This window comes from Epinephelus moara, chromosome 23 (assembly GCF_006386435.1).
Source record: "Epinephelus moara isolate mb chromosome 23, YSFRI_EMoa_1.0, whole genome shotgun sequence".
NCBI classification, from domain to species: Eukaryota; Metazoa; Chordata; class Actinopteri; order Perciformes; family Serranidae; genus Epinephelus; species Epinephelus moara.
The window spans coordinates 16,815,049-16,832,691 of NC_065528.1; positions in this window are offsets into that span (position 1 = coordinate 16,815,049).

Sequence of the window (17,643 nt, forward strand, 5' to 3'; positions counted from 1 at the left end):
GTGGCTTACATGCATAGAGTACCTGCTTTTGGTTGTGGAAATACAAGTGCACATGACATGAGGAAGCTCTACAGCAGCGCCCCAGCAGCAACACTGCCTGTGTAAACACCACACACGTGAGCTGTGGCAGTTTAGTGAGGTAGCTGTCATGCTCTGCTCACACAGGCAGCGTGGCCCGGACAAGTACAAGTAGTTATGTAATTTATTGTTTTTATAAAAATACTGATTATAGCTGTTTTGCATGATCTGCTCTGTAACAGTGTTTTGTCAGCCAGTGATTTAAGGTAGCTATTTTAGGTGTTGCCATTTTGCAAGATTTTTTAATAAAGCACTGTACATCTTTCTTTTGGTTGCTCCCTAATTTTCAACAAAATTCCTCCGTTCTCATTTCCTAAATCCCTCTGTGCTCCTTAAGGCTTCCAGGATATTCGTTGTTAAGCCTCTCAAGATGGCCAGAAAGCACAAGAGCATCTTAAAACAATTAAGGGCCTCGGCATCATTACAACAAAACTGTGGTGGAAATGAACAAATGAGCATTATACTGTTTATTAGTAAAGGTGTTGCCAGGTAACCAGTTGATGGGGATATTGTGACCGAAGGATCAGAGTAACCACATTTAGTCATATCATTTCTGTTTTGTGACTTTAACCAGAGATACAAACACACACATAAATGTACACACACACATAAACACACACACTCAGTGGTCAGATTAATGACATCCTCCAACATAACAGAGACAAATGGTAGTGCATAGTTGTGTGAATGGGAAGATGAATGGTGAGGCTATAAAAGTACACAGAGGGAAGACGCAGCTGACTCTGTGTGTCTTACCCAGCCCTGCTATGAGCCTACTGCCATGCGCATGAATCAGATGGTGTTGTTCTGTTGTACTACTATCATTCTGTATGAGCCTGCAGTGTTTATGGTTCAGTGTTCATTTTTTCAGGCTCATTTATGTCCATAGGAAAGACTCCCTGTGCATCGTGACCTGGCACAATAACAGGTTTTTACTACATGATTATCCTGGCCAGAAGAGTTCACGATAACAATGTCGTACAAGGGTACAAGAAGCACTAAGACTGGCCATGTCCTGTTTCAGGGAAAGCAAACTAACTGCAACTTGCTTTCTCTGCTTTGGCGAAATCTGCAGGATGATGGAGGTGAAGGTGGGTGAACAAGTTGGTGGTATTCCCTATATGTATAGTTACGTTCAGTCTGCACTTCCTGCAGGCTTGGGTGTCCACCAGCACCCTGACATTTTTAAGGAATCCGAAAACCTCCCAAACTGATGAGCTGACTTTTTTCGTGTCAGGGTAGAGCCAGCTTGGACTGGCCTTCAGGCAATTCTGTCAAGTAAGTTCTTGTAAGTCAGAGCTCAAGTAGGAGAGCTCAAGCGGGAAATAAATGAAATCGCAGCAAAGATAATGATCACAACAAACTGTCGGCAGCACCAGAGGAGATATAAGTCACATCAAGGTGGGGGAGTAGCAATGGGCTGGTCCAAAGGAAAAATGCCAAGGCCGAATTTGGTTCTCAGTCCGAACCCTAAGGTAGAGTTCCTTGCTCTGGTCTCTCGTCTCTCCTCTGATATGAGTTTGCGCAGTCGTAGCTACATACTGTGGTAGTAGCTAGCTGGTTACTGCCTTTAGCCCTATTCGGACAGGATTAGTTTAACGTGGAGACATGCGGTAAAGTAATTATTACCAGGGATTTTGGTCCCATTCGAACGCGCCATGTCTGTAATCATTACAGATAATGTCTGTAAAAATTACGACTTTTACCTTCTGCAACGGCCCGGAGAAAATACCTCGGGGTAATATTAATCCCGTGCGAACGTGAGCCTCTGTAAAAATGTATGTAAATATTTCGTCACGTCCTGTTTACAACCATTTTTCCTCGTTAACAACTAGTTTTCCATGTTTTTTTTTTTTTTTTGATGAAGGCGGCACTTGAAGAAGCTTTGGTGTTGTCGGCAGTCATGATAGTGGACATTCTTCCAATGATCGCATAGCTCTACGTGGGAGACCAATCAAAAAGGTCGAGAAGAAAGCACTTTTCAGAGCCACGAGACTTTTGGTTGTGTTAGGTAAGCCTAATATAAATCCATATTGCTAATCGTTGTAGTAAATGTAAATACAGGAAGCAATGTAGCATGCATATGCTGACAGGGAGCTGACGCCAGGGCGCAAACCGAGTTACCACTTCCATCTCTGGTAGAATTATGGAGATTTCTTGTCGGAGATTTCTTGTCCCTTGTGAATCAGACATTTATATTACAGACATCCTGTGGTAAACTGACATTAGTCCACATCCCTATGTAAAACTAATCCTGTCCGAATAGTACTCTAGTCTGTGTAAAATAATGGACGTAGCTATCAGGATGTCACCCACTGGTTTGTCGACTCATGTTTTGAAGCCTTGAGTTCAGGATTTCGGCCATTGCTGTGCTTTTTGTGAACCATAAGTGACCATATTTGGGCAAGAGAGTGGAGCTGTGGAGGAGCGAGGGGTGAAAAAAGAAGTTGATACGGTGTTGAAGGTGGTACCAAGTTCATCCCTATGAAAGTTGCTTGGCAGCACATAAAGCCAGACAAGCTTTATTTCTACAGTATGAAAGTACCTGGATCTTCCGCATCGTGGAGCCTATTGAGGAAGTGCATTAGAGACTTTCGGCAGCTGAGCAACTAACCTCTGCCGACTGAGAGGCCTTTGTTGATGAATTTTGAGCTGTAGTTAGAAAGTAAGACTAAATCAAATGATTCATTATGCAAAGTAAAAGCTTAGTCTGCTGAATCATGCATGGCAGAACAGTGTCATGTTTTAAATCAGTATTATTCAACCTTCATGATCCGTCTTAATGTCCTCAGCAGTCTCATCCTCAGTCCTCTGTGCAAACATCTCTTTATTGATTTAAAGTGCTCTCAGGTATCCAGCTCAATTTTACGGCTCTGTCTTATAAAAACCACATCCTCCTCCCATTGGATGGATAACCGCCTCTTAAATCAAAGCAATAAAAAGTCCACTGTCTTGTTTCTTACATTTTCCACTTTTCTTTCTCACAAGTTTTTTCCTCCTCCTCTCTTGCTTTAAATTATCTTGTTTTTATCCACTTCCCTCCCTGCTATCCCTCCCTCCTTTTCTTAAAATTAATTTTGCACACCAGCTGAAAGTTTCTGGGCAGAAGTTTAGCGTTCATAACCGGCTGAAAGGAAGAAATACTGCCCTCCTAAGTGCTCTGCAATGAGCCTTTCCACACTTACTCAGAATGCCAGCAGGAGGCCTGGGCCGATGTGAAAAGCATTTTCACAAGTCTTTCCTGCAAGGCATGACCCTTGAAAAAACACATACATGTTGGTCACCCAACTGTGGTCTTATTCACTTATGTGTTACAATGGGAAGTGGTTTGGAGCCAGAATCCTGCGGTGGGATGAACCCTCGTGAGACTATGGGAACCTCTATACAGTTTTCCTCCTTTTCTCATAGAAGAGTCAGCACTCTTGCTTGTTCATGTATGACATGATGACTTACACTTCCCACCAGCATCTGTTTAACACTGTGAGCTAAAAGAATCGCTTGATGGACACAAGGCCGAGCTCCGTGTTCACACTGCAAACAACACATCAGCAAGTCAGCGGAAGTCCAATCACTTCCTTCTGATGAGTGACCGGAGAAACTCAGCCAATGTGTGGATGATTAACAAGTTTGTTAGTTGGCAAAAAAAAAAAAAAGAGGAACAAATTGAACTTCTCCTGATGAACACTCATCAACAGCCAATCTCATTTAGAAATCCTTGGTTTGCATTTTGCTGGGATTAGTGTTTCCGGTACATTAGTTTTTTGTGTGGAAGAAATGGTTCATTTAGGCTTTATTTCTCCTATAATTTCCCTGACAATGTTCTCTAAATTGAATCAGAGAGCTTCTCTGTTTGAGTGTTAATTGTCTCTTTCAATGTGTGCATGCCATGGGCCCTATGCATCTTTTGTGGTTTTGGATTTAAGCTGGCCGAGTGGCTAACTTCCTGTTTAGCCCTTCTTTAATGGAGATAAAGTTATTTAATCATGTGACTCTTCTAGACTTTCCAAATGTTATCAGACTTAATGGATCAAATCCTCAAAGTGAATCGAATCATTTTGCCGGGGTTGTGACAGTCAAATAACTGTATCCACTAATTTACAGATGTCCCTTTCCAACCTAGTCTCACTCCGAAGTTGTCAAAATCCGACACTTGGGCAGTGACTTGCGGTGTCAGACACTGACGAAAAAAGACGTCCTTTAACTTCGGCATGATACGTGGCCATTTGCCTTTATAGTTTAACAGCTCTCAGCAACATCAGGTGCAAACATGAACAAGAATGAAGTTAAGGCGATGAAATGGGTCTAACAAAAAACAACTTTCACCCAGGAGAACACGTCCCTTAAGATTCTAAAGCCAAACTCTGAAAGTCTTTCCTAAACCTAACCATGTTCTTTTGTTGCCTAAACCTAACCCATGTGCTTTCGTTGCCTAAACCTAACCATGTGTTTTTGTTGCCTAAGCCTAACCATGTGTTTTTGTTGCCTAAACATAACCATGTGCTTTCGTTGCCTAAACCTAACCCATGTGCTGTTGTTGCCTAAACCTAACCCATGTGCTGTTGTTGCCTAAACCTAACCATGTGCTTTTGTTGCCTAAACCTAACCATGTGCTTTTGTTGCCTAAACCTAACCATGTGCTTTTGTCGGCTAAACCTAACCACGCGTTTTTGTTGCCTAAACCTAACTGTGTGCTTTTGTTGCCTAAGTACAACCACATGCGTTAGCTGTTGGGGGGGGGGGGGGGACGTCAATTCACGTTGTTGTACTGACTTATGTACTGACTCATTTATTTTGAAAGAGACTATATGTAAACATTAAATTTCCCGTTAAAACAGAAGTGTATTTTGGAAGACGACAGTGCATGTAACAGGCGGAACTTCACATGGCGTCCCAGAAAGACAACAACCAATGCACCCAGGGTACTTTTTACGTTGTATCTGGACATGGAATTTCCATGACCAAACGTTGATATGTGACGAGATCGGAGTGAGAACCTGTTGCTCTTTCACAATGTACGTCTATGGGAAAAAGTCTTTTGGGGCCCAATGGCATCACGTAACAGACATGAAACATATCAAACTCTTAGCAAGAAAACAAATGAATGTATTTCCCAAAAACTCAAGCTACTACTTTCTCACTACACTATATTTATTACAAAACAGCTGCTGGGTGTCATAGTTAGTGATTGTTAGCTTAAAGTAGGTTACAAAGGTCTTAAACTGCACATGTTTTGCACTGTATACACAGTGTAAAGTTAAAGGTTCAGTATTTGTGGAAGGCCAACCCCCTCAGGCATTTCTGAGTCAGTGTGAGTGATTTACTATCTTCTGTGGTGAGGAAAATGCCTGCCAGAGAGATAATATCAGCCCTACCTGCAGAGTTATTAGGGCCCATCCCAGTCCATTAGTCCATTATCTCTCTGTCTCTCATTCTTTCTTTCTCACAGTTTCTCTTGACATTAATCAACATTTTTACCTACAATAGATCATTTGTTTGACTCTTTTCTCTCTTTGTTTCCTTCTTCCTCCACGTATCAAACCAGACATTTCTCACTCCAGCAATTATTCAGACGACTGCTAGGTCAAGTTGGTCCTCCTGCCCACGGCTACATTTCACCTCCTGGGAATGAATGATGAGCTCACGAATGTTATCGCAATCCTGCGCGGAGGCCATATTTCCCACTTAGCATCCCACTTCTCGGTTGTCTCAAAATTTTGCATTAGGCATGTCTGACCTTTTTCAAAATTATCTCCGGTGACTCATACAAATTGCTGCTAATGATTCATATTAAGGGAGTTTGTAGCGATTAGTTGCTGTCATGTGAAAACTGCAATGTCTGCGACTTGCTTTTTCATACTTGAACTGAGCATTTATTTGGCCATTTGTGGCAAAATTACTTTCTTCAGATACACCGTTCTGACAAGACAGCATAGTTGCACTGACCTGGGTGAGGGTAGCTAGACTGTAATTAACTGGAAGGAGTCATGCTGGACAGCCCCTATCACAAAATCACAGAGATAATGGCTACATTAACAGCATCTCAGAGACAGAGCGAGGAGACATAGTGCTGCATTTGGAATGTGGCACCGACCCAGATAAGGAAACGGCCTGGACGAGCTACAGAGAGAGCTACGGCTACGCACTAATCACATCTTCATCCCCTTTTCTTTCCCACACTACACTTGTCATTTCTCTGTCCCATTTTTCACATCCTACGCCCCTGCAGTCTCTTCTTTCTCTTGCCCTCTCCCTCCACCTTTACCCTTTTTGTTTAACCTCCTTCATGTCTTTCTCCCACTCTCGGCCCAGCTAAAAAGGAGCCAGGAAATGCCCTGTGACCCCCTGACTCATAGTGTAAATCCAACTGTTAACAGTGTTACTGCCCTACATGCTGGTATATGAGTTATGTCCCTGTGTCTGCCCACACACTGCTGGCTGACCCCGCCATGACCATATGCAAAAGGTACAGCAACTAATGGCTGCCTGTACATGCACGCCCACTCACACTGATAACACATTCACAGCTGAATAATAATGTACTCCAGTGTGTGAGATTACTTGTGATAAGACTTTATAGGCCAGGGCATGGTGGCACTCCTACTTCCCTCTTCTCCTGCTCTCACTTTGGTTATTATCTCTTCTTAATCATCTGTCTTTTTCATCCTCCACATGCACCTCTGAGGTCAGTGTTTGGCATGCAGTGCCTGATCGGTCGTCTTGGGCTAATTGTGTGTGTACATGTAGAAGTACATGAACTTGCGTGTCTGTGCCCACAGCTGGAGTCTGCACATTGTGTTGGGGGAAAACATTAGTAAATCCTGGCTAAGCAGACCACATCCTCTTCACCCTAAAGCCCTGCAGGTAATGAGACGAGGGGGGTGTTACCTCTTAAAGGGGCAGCAGGAGATGACATGGGCAAGTAAGAATCATTGCCAAACATCCCTTCCTGTTATGTAAAGATGTTTTTTTTGTCCATACAGGAGGAATTATTTTCCAATTTTATTGCAGCGCATTAATGTGTGGCTCTCTTCCAGTTCATTAACCTGTGTATTAACCTGTGGAAAAGTTTTACTGTTAGCTTCATGAGAATCCCCCCAGCTGACAGTTTGTAATGAGAAACAGAGTTATGTGAATTATTTTAAATGGAGCATCATGACCGGTGTCATCAAATTACCATCAGCTGCACATCCTCACCTCTGTACTAACATGTGTGCTCAGCTACAGAAACAAGATGCTATGAAAGGCATTGCATTCAAGCATGCAAACAGACAAACAAAGCGTTGCCACCAATGACAACACTAATGTGAATCTGAGTACGCGACTGGGCAGCCACCACCTGCGATGTGCGTGTGAGCACATGATTAGAAAGGCACTGAGCATCCGGTTAGCGTCATGTGAAAGTGAGTGATAGTTTACAACTTTCACAGTTTACAGCTGATTGGCTTGATCGGCAGTCTACAGCACCATGGGAAAATAGAGCTTAGAAAAACATAATTGGTGTGCTTTCTTTGCCATGAAACTCAGATGAGATGATCAATATCAGTTTCATCTTTCAGTGTACCAAAACTCTAGCACACATTGAAGCAATTAAATTTACAAAAGCTCTATTTCTGAGACAGAAACTTCTCTTTGGTGTACTGCATTGTGCACCAGCTAGTTTGGTGGGAGCTAGCTAATGGCGCTAATAACACTGTCTCAACCCAATGGCATCGCTCTGGAAACATTGTGCTCACCCTCTTATCTCCCCACAGGTAGCTGCAGCAAGTCAGTAGCTCAAGTTTGAGCCACAAATCCCCTTTAGCATTGTTACCTACATTTCACTGTTAGCTCTGTTAGCAGTGTCAACACGGCTAGTGGTGCTAATGTAGTTAACGTAGTTAAGGGTTTTTGCAGCTCTAAACGAAGCCACTTTAAGTGGATTTATACTTATGGATCAGCTCTCTGCAGAGCCTGTGCCGTAGCCTACACACATGGCCGACGCTGTTGTGGGCATTTATACTTGTGCAGTAGTGTGTCTGTGTCACTCTGCAGTTACACCTCCAAAACACTAGTTGGCAGTGGGGTTCTGTGAAGTGCTGATTCAAAACACACCCAAAACACACATTAAACATGGCTTAATAGCTACAGTTTCAAACACAAGTACACAAATCAGCTTCACTATAAGTCGCAGCATTCACAGACAAAGCACTTGTCTTTATCTGGACACATTTTCCCCACAAATGCAACATGCTAACGTTATTAGCACAAGCCTATGGCATTTTACTTTGTATACATTAACCTAGTGGCTAGTGGACTTTTCCTCTACTCATATGAAGCCACGGACAACAGCAACATTTAACAAATGTAACGTTACAAAATTTGGCTCCATTACAACTCACAGGGTTCACCAACAACAACTGACTTATACTAAACATGTTTTCCAAACAAATAAATATGCTAGCATTATTAGCACAAGCCTATGGCATTTTACATTGTATAAATTAGCCTTTATTGTTTATTTATCTGTTTATTTATTGTTTCTTATCTGTGAAATGTAATAATTGCTTCTTATCTGTGAAATAAAAGTAAATAAAAGCTTAGTTTCCACTTAGGAAACTGGTTTCAGCTTACAAAAATAGACAGGAGGTCTGTGCCGCCGGCATAGGCTCTTCGTCGATGCAGACTCTGTGCTGTATGGCATTGATTCGATGCAGAAGTATAAATCCCACTTTACTCGCTAGGGCGACGTGGGGTCACCAGGAAGCTGCTAACAGCGGTAACTGGGACTGAGTAGCGCCATTAGCTAGCTCCCGCTTGACCCGTTGGTGGGAAGTGCAAAGCAGTCAGGACTAGCGGTGGAGACAGGAGGGTACAGTGAGCACCATGCTTCTACATTTTAATGCAGCTTGCTTGCTGGCTGTCTGTCAGCAAAGCTAACAGAAAATAAAATATAAGGCGAGACATTTCCATCCCAGCCGCTTCACACGCGACTGCACACAGCACATTTAAATTTCATCTCTAAATACCTCTAAATGCTACCTCTAAATGGATAACACTTTGAAATGTAAAAAGTGAAGTTCTCTTGATCACGTCATTTTCCATTTTTTCTTAAAAACTACCATGTTAGTTACCAGTTAATGGGTGTCGGACTTTTGAAAGCAAAATGAACATAAACTGACATCCATAGTCAGCTTGCTATCATGCTCATAATGACAAAATCATGCTGATTAGTAGCAGGACAATTTCTACCATGTTGAGCATCTTAGTTTAGCATAATGGGAATGTCATTAGTTTTGCAAGTATTAAGTCATAAACTTAAGTATTAAACATATTAAAATTTCAATGATGATGGCATTACATGTAATGTTAAGGGAGTTGTTAAACAGAGTTGTTAACTTTCATCCCAAGTTGGACAAGAATGGCCGTACCAAAGTCAATGGCAATCTATCAAGTAGATGTTGAGATACTATAATGAAAAGTTAAGAGATCAGCAAAATAATTAGGGTTCATCCTCCGGGGACCGTCTGTCAAAATGTCATTGCAATGTATCCAATGGCTGTCAAGATGTTTTATCAAAAACCAAAAATGTCAGCCTCTTGGTGCCTCAAGAGGAATCGCAGGACATCACCAGAGTCAATAGGATTCATCATCTTGGCGCCATGAATGTCTGTACAAGTTTCAAGACATCCAATCCATTAGCTGTTGCGATATTTCAGTCTGGACCAATGTGGGTGAACAACCAACTGACAATGTTGTCCACATTCTCAACAAATCATGCTAAGTCATCCTGAGACTACATAGATGCATTGAAAAGTTAGACAAATGTTCATTGTCCCAGAACTCTGAAAACAAAAGCATCCTTTTCCAGCGTGTGTGTTGCAAACATTGGTACATACGTCATTCAGATATTGTATGGTATAATGCTATTTTGTTTCAGAGAGGGGGATGTTGTGACCACATCCTCTCCTCTGTAAAGGCTTGTGTTTAATCCGCTTGGTTTGATTTCACTCCTCATTGCTGTTTGTCTTAACTTAGTGGTACAACACTCTGTCCACATCCTGTCTTTGAGGATGTGGGGGGGGTATAACATGAATATGCTGTTCAGCTCACATGCATGTACGTTGCAGTCACACACTGTCCATCTTAACAGTTTTGGTTGAGTGCCAGTGAACTGTCAAACGTTTAGCTTCAAACACATCCTCAACATACAACGCCTGCTCCAGTGCCAAGTTTGTCCTATGGAAAAACACACTGATTATTGTTGTTTATAGCACAGCATGATGCAGGTATCCCATCGTGACTGACATTCTGCATAAGTATACCACATGTGGCATCGGAAAATTATTCAACCCAACTGTATTTAATTTGAAGAAGTGCAACTTTGCAACTGCTGGCAAACACTTCTTGCAGAGAAAACAGGACTGTAAGTCTGAACGCTGGAGTGAAAAACTTGCTTGGGATGAGTATTTTTTTGTGGTGGAAGAGATGCCAACTGAGGACAAGGCAGCGGGGAGGAGAGCAGCGCAGAGGAGAGCTGGCTGTTAGCAGACATAATGGGAACCAGGCCTGGTGGTAGAGAGGTAATTAAACTGCAGAGCACAATGGCGTCACCACTCGTAAACTCTTCAAGAGAAGTTTTTTACCTTCTAGCTCTTCCTTCTTTTCTTACTGACTCCCGTGTGTGCAAGATTTATAAAAAGTGATTGCGGTGAGTTTGGTGACAGCATTCAGCTTCATATCAAGTGCAACACCCACTAAGTCCCTGGCTAGAGATTAATTTTTGGAGGCATACATAACTTAAACCTTTACGCTCTGTTCATGATAAACAATCAGTGTTTTTGCTGAAGAATAATTAAGATTGTTCCGCCAACAAACTTCCTGGCGAAAAAAGGACTTACAACACACTTTGGTCTTTGGTGACTGTTACTGATTTTCCAATTCACCCGCAGCCAGACAAACTTAAGGATGCTGTTTTCTGTGTCTCTGCCTCCAATTTGCTTGTGGAAGCAGACTGTTCAAGGTTGGGATTGGCCAAGTTGAGCCCAATTATTGAATGTCAAGTAAAGTTATGTAGCAATGCAAATGGCAGCAGAAGAAGACAGCTTTTGCGGGAGTGCTAGGCCTCGATCAAACTGAAGCCCTTTTTGAATAGGAATTGTGTAAATTTGCAGGAAAGCCCAATCAGTATTCTTTCAGCATTGGCAGTATAAAACAAAATCAGGGACTGCAGTGAAATGCCGCCAGCCTACTTTTGTTCATACAAAATGCGCCTTTTTCGGGGCAATGCGGGGCGTGAGCAAGTAACAAAACGTGTAGCTCAGTGTGTGACGTAAACAGTGACTCTGAGGGAAGTCGCGGCTTGTTAGTCCTTTGGCAATTCTCTCATAAGTCGGCCTGTCCTTCACTGTTCCCGTCATCTGACAGTTAATGGCCTCTTCGTTTGCGAGGGCAAGGAGGGCGTGCAATTCCTTGTCTCCCCAGTTGCTCATCTTTACAGTGTCTTTCAGGTTTGCGTTTCCCTCTTGCTACTAGCTGCTCGCTAATTCCTGCTATCAGCTGTTTCCTGTTAGTCCACTGCAGCGTCATCAACAGCTCCTCCCACTAGTCATCCCATGGCAGAGGGGCGCCTCGTCCTGTTTAAACCAAAAAGGTTCTGCCAATATGACTACCCTACGAGGCAGAAAATTGGGCGCCTCGGATCAACTCGCCAATCTGGCTCTGTGTGTCTAAACGCTCGCAGCTTGCTGGAAAAACGGCCCAACGTTTGCCGAAAATCGGGCAGTGTAAAAGGGGCTAGAGTGTGTTTTAGCAGCCTAGGACAGCTTTTTAAAGTTGTTTTCAGTGAGTGTTTTCATTTGGCTATATATAAAACAAATCACACAATATAATTACTCATTCTTATTTCATTTATAATGCTACAACCATTTCATTGTATATTGTATATATTTCAGATTGTCTACTTTACTGTTTTTATTATTTATTTTACTTTATTGTCTACTGTAATATTTTATTTATGTTAATGTCTACTTTAATATTCTATTTTATTCTATTTTATTCTAATGTCTACTTTAATATTTTATTTTATTTTATTTTATTTTAATGTCTACTTTAATATTTATTTTACTTATTTCATTGTCTATTTTAGTATTTTATTTATATCTTCATCTTTATCTCTTGTTTCCATTCATGCTGTATTTCTATTTCTACTTTGCACGGAGCATTGGAACAAAAACAATTTCCCCCCGGGGATTAATAAAGTATTCTGAATCTGAATCTGAATCTGAATCTGAAGCATTTTTCTCGCTGCTTTTCGCGTTGCTGAGCACTTCGGAAAAAGAGCCTGAAGTCATTGTTGTTTTTGTCCATTGTCCAATCAGATGAACTGATAGACGGGGCCTTCTGTGGTGGCAATAACAAGCAGTAGCATATATGGTTTGTGTTAAGCGAACGTTTGTTAACTTTGAATGTTACCAAATTGTAGCCTCAATTACTTTCTAATGTTTTGCCAAAAGTAATTACAGAAAACCCCCAGGTGAGAAAAGAAGCTATTTAGTCTTAGCTACACTTAACGGCTATCACCCTGACATTCACACAGAGGTACATATCTAAATTTTGGGGAGATACATACAAAACAATCTAGACTGATAAACTGATTGATTGATTTTTGGGGTGAAATGTCCATTTAACATTGAAATAACTGACTTGATAAATGTGTTATTTGTATCATAGGTAGGACCAAGGTAGGTATATTGCTGCCTCTCTGTGGAAATGGTGCTTGAATCCACAGACATCCACTAATTGTGCTCAGCTCACTACTCAACATATCTTCAAACTGCTTGCAGAGAAATGAAACAGCATCCGCTTTGCTTTATTTCCAACCAAACCACACTTTCCTTTAAGCTTTTTTTTTTTTTAAACGAGGAACATGTCATTTTGGGTTAAACTGTATCACTTGCACTTTTCTCCCACTCACTCCACTGGTACCACTAAGTGATGACACACCTTTGCACCTCCAGGCTCTGTGTGTGTGTGTGTGCGTGTGCGTGTAAGTCACCCTGAGGAGGGTGTCAGGGTTCAGGGGGGGCATCAGAGGGGTGCAGGTCATGACCCGCCATGTCACACTCTAATTGTGATTGTCATGTTGATGGAGAGGAAAGAGACTGGAAAATTAGCAAGCTTACATAAATTTTAATGATAGGTACTGGGGCTGTGGAAATGTGTGTCTGAAAGTTTGTGTGGGAGTGTGTGTTTATGTGTGTGTGTGTGTGAGTGACAGAGGGAGACAGAGAGAGAGTTTGTGTGTGTAGGCGAAGAAGAGAGTGAGTTATTTTGTCCCGGGGCAAACGGAAACCATTGTTTAAGCCGCAGCTCTTGTCTCATAAGTGTTTGCTGTTGTGGGAATGCTGCGGTTTTGGAGTCGCAGAACAAGAACGTAGTGTTGCACTAACAGAAACAGAAACAAAGTGAGGAGGAGGAGAGGGGGAGCAGATGGAGGGAGGAAGAGAGGGAGCGGGAGAGCTGCAGAGACAATATAAGAAAAAGACATAATGAGGCACAGGAAGACGAAGAACCAGAAAGAATTTGTATGCAAACCAGAGTCGGAAATAAACTATATGAGGGAGAAATATAGACAACGAAAAAAAGCAGAGAGAAAGAAAAATCAGAGGAAAAGAAAGAGGTGATTCCTCCCGTGCCTGTCATCTTTTTTCTGTGATCTCTTTTCTTTCTCAACCTCGGGCTGTGCATATCCCCAGGCCGGCCCGCCGTTGGAATTTACAGTCCGGTCGGCCTGCCTGCTAATAAAACACATGTGGACTTGTAGAGGAATGGGGAGGGCCGGGGTCCTGAGAACAGCCTCTCTCTGTGTTACTTAAAGCACACACATACATACACAGGAACAAACCCATTCATATAGTCTGTATATACCTACTAATGCAAATGCAAACACATCCCCATACTTGTAAACATGCTTCATTTAGCACTGTTAGTGATTCAGCTTCTACAATACCGTTTCTACTGCTGCTATTGTTTCTAGTACCAAAAAAGCATAGACATGCACATCCAAATGTTAAATATTCTCCCACCACCACACAGAAACACGATGTCTTGCAAGTTAATATAGTTGCCATTTCCTTTACTTTTACACTATATCTTCAAATATTGCTGTTGGTCGTTCCTTTTGTCTTTCGAATCAACTTCAATCCATGTTACATGCTAATGCAAAGTACTGTGTATGCTATATCAGACAAAAAAAGAGTCATACTACAGCAGTCTTTTGCGCTAAATGCTAACGTCAGCATGCTCCAAGCGGCAATGCAAACCTGCTGATGACCATGTTCTTGGTAGCATTTGCTAATGAGCACTAAACACAAACTACAACTGAGGCTGATGGGAATGTCATTAACGTTGCTCGTAGTTCATTATAAACAAACTTTGGGACAAGCTAACAGTTTGACCCGGTGATGGCACTAAATGAAAAGTCAGGGGATCACCAAAGTTATTAAGATTCATCCTCTTGGGAACATGAACGTCTGTACAGAAATCCATGAAAATCTAATAGTTGAGATATCTCATACTCTATACTAAACCAAAACTGCTAGTGTGGCTAATAAATATAAAGCAAGAAATGATAAAGCCAAAAATATATCTATGAATACAATACTAACTTGGAATAGAGCCCTTAAACCCATGCGACATTTTATGATGAAAAGATCTTTATGGAATAAAATGTATAATATACTATAAAATTTCAATTAATAGCCCGGGCTATTATTTGCTTAAATCGCTGTTATCAACTGGCCTATATTTGGGACAGGCCTTAAAGTTATAGATGTCCTCTAAACATCATCTGCAAACTACTGCTGCTAGCAATAGTTATGTTCAGTGACTCAACAATGCAGCCTGTAGCAACAACATGAGGCTACCATTTCCAAATCAGAATGTACATTTATCAATCAGGGTACACATGTAAGAACGTAGCACTAGCAGAGTGTTAAATATTTTCAATTTATGAACGATTCTCTGTTAACATCAGCAGAGGGAGGTGTGTAGAAACCGATGCTGCAGCATGTCGTGTGTGGTGCACCCACCCCCTACACAACAAACAGCACTGTCCATGGTTCTGAAACAACAGCTCGTCACCATTGTCATCAATTGTGCTTGCTTTGTGTAATGCAAAACCTTTAGTAACAAGTAGGCTATCAGCCCGGGATCATTAACTCTGGTGGTTGTGGTTGTGGTGGTTGTGGTTGTTGTAGAAATGGTAGTAGCAGTAGTGGTTGTAGTAGTAATAGTGGTAGTATCAGTGGTGGTAGTAGCAGTAGTGGTAGTATTCGTTGTTATAGTAGTAGTAGTAGTGGTTGTGGTGATAGTAGTAGTAGTGGTTGTAATAGTAGTAGTACCACCTTACCCAATCACAGTTCTCAGGTTCTGTCGCTGCAGTAGTTGCAGTTGCAGGAGTAGTAGTCTTGATAGTAGTAGTAGTAGTAGTGTTTGTAGAAGTAGTGGTAGTAACAGTAGTAGTAGTGGCAGTAGCAGTAGTGGTAGTAGCAGTAGTGGTAGTAACAGTAGTAGTAGTGGCAGTAGCAGTCGTGGTAGTAACGGTAGTAGTAGTGGCAGTAGCAGTCGTAGTAGTAACGGTAGTAGTAGTGGCAGTGGCAGTAGTGGTAGTAACAGTAGTAGCAGTAGTAGTAGTAGTAGAGGCAGTAGCAGTAGTGGTAGTAACGGTAGTAGTAGTAGTAGTAGTAGTAGTGGCAGTGGCAGTAGTGGTAGTAACAGTAGTAGTAGTAGTAGTAGTAGTGGCAGTGACAGTAGTGGTAGTAACAGTAGTAGTAGTAGTAGCAGTAGTAGTACCTATCTAACCTCAAACACAGCTGTAAGACCTAATATATATTTAGATTGCTTCTCCCCAATTTNTGGTAGTAACAGTAGTAGTAGTAGTAGTAGTGGTAGTGGCAGTAGTGGTAGTAACAGTAGTAGTAGTAGTAGTAGTAGTAGTGGCAGTGGCAGTAGTAGTAGTGGCAGTAGCAGTAGTGGTAGTAACAGTAGTAGTAGTAGTGGCAGTAGCAGAAGAAGTAGTAGTAGTAGTGGTTGTGGTAGTTGTTGTAGTAGTGGTAGTGGTAGCAGTAGAAGTCCCACCTTACGTGATCACAGCTCTCAGGTTCTGACACTGTAGTAGTAGTGGTTGTAGTAGTGTAGCTACTAAGTGTAGTGTAGTGAAGCTCTCAGGTTCTGTCGCTGTCGATAACCATAACACTCAAAAGCTGTCCTGGGATCAGTTGAAACCATATATTCCAAATTTGTAAAGTGGATCATTGGGGGATTAGACTACAAATGTTCCACACATGTCATTGATTTCTACTCGGCAAAGCATGAACACTGGCCCGAGCAAAGTAGCCTCAAGTCCAACTGAAATCAGTCCTGCATGTCTTTTCTGTGCTCTGCTCCAAACAACATCAGACATGAGGAACACATGCAGCTCTTCTGTATCCATTCACAAAACTGTCTCACTGTCTACCCTCTGCTGGTGATTGTAAATGTAGAGTCTCTGTCATGCTTGTTCCTTCTTTTTTTCCTCTCTTTGTCTTGTCCTATTATTTCTCTCGCTCTGTGATTCATCCTCCAGCTGTCTGAAAAATATGTCCTTGCTGGACAGATACGCTCAAGGATTATCCCCTGCGTAGAAAAGGTTGCAATTAAATGTCTTATATACTTGCCTCAAGAGGAGTGTGTGTCTGACAGAGTAACAGAGAGTGCGTGCACGCCTGTGTCATGTGTGCGGTAGGGCTTCAAGCAGAGATCCTGCTTCCAACTGGGGCCCTTCTGCGTTTTGTGAGACTCCAGGGGGTCGAGCAGAGAGACAGATAGAGAGCCCTGTCACCAAAACCTCTCAAACTCAACCTCTCTCCTCGTTAATCTCCAGTCCTCAGAGAGTCTGCAGAGATGCATGTCTGGGTTGAAGAAATGTGCTCAGGTTGGCCCGTTGGTCAGCATACCTGTTAAGTGATGAGAGCACAGGCACCAAATCCATACTGTATGTCTAATGTAGAGCATACAGAGCAACTTGTTGCTGCTGTGAAATCTTATTGGTATTGGTATTACGAATTTAAGCAAAGTTCAGACCAAAGATTTGCAATGAGACGAAACCGTTTTAGAATGTTGTAGACAAAAGTTGCAGTGGTGTAAACTGCTTTGTTTCAGCTCAACTTATGCCAGATAATGGTGTCACCTGCAATTCAAACCACTTTTACACTGCTTCTTCAAGGCGGGAATTTCATGCTGATATTCCGCTTCGCTGCTCTGTATAAAAAGTACAATCACAGGACTTTAAGCCGGAGGTAGTTACAGCGCCAAAACAATGTCTATAAATGGGAAAGCCAGCAGGACAGGATCATGGATGGCACAGGTTTGACATTTTGACAACGTGTTGTGTGTGCAACCCCATGCAGGACATATAAAAAGTAGCTCATAGCAGTTAGCAGCTAACTCAAAGAAGAACAGCAGCCGAAAATGTCCACAAATTAAGAAAACTGAAATCAGCTGCCATATGACAGGGCTGATAAATGATTGTTGCCATGTTAACGCCTT